A 4,982-nucleotide genomic window follows, 5' to 3' on the forward strand; every position below is an offset into this window, starting at 1 on the left:
AAAAGTATCATAGTAATGTAGCATACGAAGATGCAAAAAAGGACCGATATTACATATTCTCAAAATGCACCACAAAATACATATTCTCAGTCAGTAATGTCAGAATCAACAAATTGAATTCTTCTCTTATGAGAAGGATCATTCATTTGTCTCCTCACAATACGCTCTCTATTGTAAAGCGGTGATCCATCCCGCACATGCTCTACTATCGATGAATGCAAAGGACCTGCACAAACGAAACAACGATAAATCAAATCTCAAAAGGACCTGCACATAACGACACATAAAATCTCAAAAAAATCTTATAATAGAAAAACATAATCAAAATTACCTCGTACAATAGAACATCGAGTGGATGGTACATGAGGAGCTCTAGTATAAAACCCATAACGAATACCAATGGTCATGATGGATGTAAGAAACAACCAGTCAATCGGGTATTGAATATCAAATGATACAAAGCATATGTCCATCTCTCTCCAAAACAAATAGACACCCCACTCCTCATCAGGAACACTGATCCCGTACATCTCGATGCCTTTGTCGACAACTCTTACCATAAACGTATCAATGTCATGCAATATCCTAAAATCAAAGCATAACAAATAGGTTAAACAATTATTTATATATAGGTTCAAAAAATATTTATACAATGCCTAACAATTACACTTATACTTACCCATCCCTATAAACATCAATCATAATCCCTGCTACGTGACCTGCAGTAATAGGAGCTGACCATAGCGGTGGCTCTGTACAGATAGACATCAGTATAGAATGTCATGTTCCATACTTTGTAATCAAGAAAAGTTATGCAAATATAGAGAATAACTCATCTACTATCCTCGACAAAGGCATGTCCAATGTAAAGGTAATCTTAGACATGTCTGTCAAAACATAAACAACAAAAATAGGTACTTTTACCATGGACAAATATGTATAAAAAAGAAATCACAACAAAATTAATCAAATTGCAAAACTTAAATAAGAAACCTGACTTGTCACTCTAAGTCATCAAGATCTCCTTATAACAATATTGTTTGTTGTAGGTGTATAACTTTAAAGATCATCAAATGAACACTCCACATTAGCGTTATCCTCAAGTAACACCTTCACATCATGAGGAGACCGTGCTTGTGTGACAACGCGACATACAATTGCCCATGAGTAAACACTGAAGTCACCAAATACAACCCCAAGACATTTAGGGTTTGGCCTTGTGATTTGTTTATTGACATGCCAAATGCCAGCCGCACGGGAAACTGTCTACGCCTCATGGTGAATGTTAGTTGGGCCTCGCTGCTGTTGTATATAAAGGTAATCCGTGGAAGAAATACTCTTTCACCAACTTTAGTACCAGTGATGATTTCAGTCTCCAAGACTGTAGAGTGAAAGGCCTTACATATTATCCGTGTACCATTACAGAGTCCACAGGAGCTTCTAACTTTAAAACCAAGCAATGAGGTGGATATCTTCCCCAAAGGTCGATTGTATTCAAAAATTCTATGGAATATAGGAATGAATTTTCATCATTTTCAAGAATTGAATCTGCACTGAAATATTGCTTAGGCTCACCAGGCATTGCATCCAAAGCTGTCTTATTCACAATATCCACTTGACTATTTATCAGAGCAAGAATAGCACGCTCACTAAAGTATGAAGCATATGTCGTAGTGATAGCCAATTCAGAGTATACCCAATGTACCAAGTCTTTAAGAGTCGATCTTTGCAAGACCATATTACTTGGTAGTGTCACCATCGTATTATTATCGCTACAATCCACTCCATTCCCAATATTCATGACCCACTATTTAAACTCATTGCATCCATTAGTATTGCTTGATTAAATACGCATATTTCCAGTTAACTTTAGAACTTTGATAGAGTTCCATAGAAAGGAATGACACAATGCTGCATTAACAATATCCTCACGTCTTCCCTTCATAATAACAGGCAAGATTTGTCTAAAATCTTCCCCCATTAATACAACCTTTCCACCAAATGGCTTATCTGAGAATAATACATCTTGTAAGCTCCTATCCAATGCTTCAAAAGCATAACGATGAATCATTGGAGCCTCATCCCAAATAATGAGCTTACAAACTCTCAAAACCTCAGCAAGTTGTCCATGTACAGGGATTTTGCAAGTTGAAGAATTGTTTAGCTCCAGAGGTATCTTGAATCTAGAATGTGCAGTACGTCCATTCGCCAAGAGTAGAGAAGCAATACCTAACGATGCAGTGGCCAAAGCAACATACCCTTGTCCACGTACTCACGCAAGCAAGCAATTATACAAATAGGTCTTGCCCGATCCCTCCCCCCGGACCATCTAGGAAAAAAATGTCACCTGCATCTGTCGCAATTGCATGCATTACATGCATCTGTCGCAATTGCATGCATTACAGCATCGAAAGCAACACGCTGGCTATCTGTTAATGTTGACTCCATAGCACTTGACAGGTTAAATTGTTCGACAGTATCAAAAGATCTCTCTTCCAAAAGCAATCTATTTTCACCCAAGACTTCCAAATCAGTTCTGTTTAGTTCAGGCATTCCTTCAAAATCTGTCAATGTCCATCTCTGAGCACGTAGAATTTCTTCTAAATGTAGTAGTGAATGAGTTTCAGCTAATTGTTCAATACCAATAAACTGACCCCTGCTTCTCGATAACTGGTATAGAAAATCTTCTATCATTTCTTCTCGAAATCTCTTCCACAATATTCCTGGACAGGAATGCATGCATATACTCTCTCTCTCTCTCTCTCTCACACACACACACACACACACACACACACACATGTACACACTGCACATACACTAATATAAACGCACACTCTCTCCTCCCACACAAACTATCTCCTACATAGACATTATCTGCCTCTCTCACTCTCTCTCTCTCTCTCTCTCTCTCTCTCACACACACACACACACATGTACACACCGCACATACACTAATGAAAACACACACTATCTCCTCCCACACAAACTATCTCCTACATAGAAATTCTCAGCCTCTCTCTCTCTCTCTCTGTCTCTCTCTCATGCACACACACACTCTCTCTCTTCACGCACACTCTCAAATGTCGAAACTCTCTCTCTTTCTCTCTCTCTCTCTCTCTCTCTCTCTCTCTTACACTCACACACATGTACACATGCACATGTACTAATGCAAACACACACTCTTTCCGCCTACACACTCTCACATATAGACTTCCATGTCTCTGTCTCTCTCTGTGTTTCTCTCTCTCTTTCTCTCTCCCCTCCACTCACACACACACACACACGCACACGCACACATGCTATCTCTCTTCTCACACACACTCCCACATATAGAAACTCTCTCTCTCTCTCTCTCTCTCTCTAACACACACACACACACACACACACACAGAGATACATTCATGCACACACACAAACACACACACACAGATACATTCATACACACACACACACAGATACATTCATGCACACACACAAACACACACACAAACACACACACACACAGATACATTCATGCACACACACACACAGATACATTCATGCACACACACAAACACACTTCTTTCTCATGCACACGTGCACACACACACACACACTCTCTCTCTCTCTCTCTCTCTCTCTCTCACACACACACACACAAACACACACCCACATGTAAATATATATTATCTATAATATTATATTTTATTATATTTAGAGACGTATACCTATATATACATGTGAATTTATAAAATAAATAAACACATATACACATATATTTTTAATTAATATTAAATTTTAACACGTGGGGATGCATGATGAGGTGTGTTCACTTAAATTAAATAAGTGTATCTTATATACAATGTCTTTTGTCTTCTCTTTTGCATACATATGTATGTGATTGTGTGTGCACATACACACGTATGTGTGATTGTGTAATGTCTTCATGCGTGCATGTGTTGTGCAAGTGTCTTGATTGTGTGTATGTGTTAGTGTGTATTTGTTGTGTGTGTGTGTGTGTACATGGTGTGTATGTTTTTATATATGTGTATCCATAGCGAGTGTCTGCATGTACGTGTGTGTGAGCATGTGAATATACTCGTGTGTACATCTATGTGTGTGCACGTGCAGGTGCATATGTGTGTGTGTGAGTGTGTGCATGTCCATGTGTGTGCACATGTACTTGTGTATGTGAGTGTATTTATGTGCTTGTGTGCATGTATACACATGTGTGTATGTGCAAGCTTGAGTATGTGTGCAAGTGTGCATATCTCTATATGTTGCATGTGTGTCCATGTGTGCGAGTGTGTGTACGTGTGTTTGTATGCGTGTGTGCACGTATCATGTGCTTGTGTCTATGTGTTATGTGTGTGTGTGTATGCATGAACATACATGTGTGCGTCGATATACATATAAATCTATTTATATATACATGCTTACATACCTATAGATACACATACATACATAATATATATACGTGTGTGTGTATGCATATTCTCTCTCTTACACATGCACATATAATATATATGTTTGTGTGTGTATGTGCAAGCTTGAGTATGTGTGCAAGTGTGCATATCTCTATATGTTGCACGTGTGTCCATGCGTGCGAGTGTGTGTATGTGTGTTTGTATGCGTGTGTGTACGTATCATGTGCTGGTGTTTGTGTGTTGTGTGTGTGTGTGTGCATGAACATACATGTGTGTGCGTCGACATACATATAAATCTATTTATATATACATGCTTACATACCTATAGATACACATACATACATAATATATATAAGTGTGTGGTTATTTCTCATGCACACGTGCACACACACACACACACACACTCTCTCTCTCTCTCTCTCACAAACACACACCCACATGTAAATATATATTATCTATAATATTATGTTTTATTATATTTAGAGACGTATACCTATATATACATGTGCATTTATAAAATAAATAAACACATATACACATATATTTTTAATTAATATTAAATTTTAACACATGGGG

This window comes from Cibotium barometz, chromosome 32 (genome assembly GCF_041138505.1).
Source record: "Cibotium barometz isolate CiBa-2024 chromosome 32, ASM4113850v1, whole genome shotgun sequence".
NCBI lineage: Eukaryota > Viridiplantae > Streptophyta > Polypodiopsida > Cyatheales > Cibotiaceae > Cibotium > Cibotium barometz.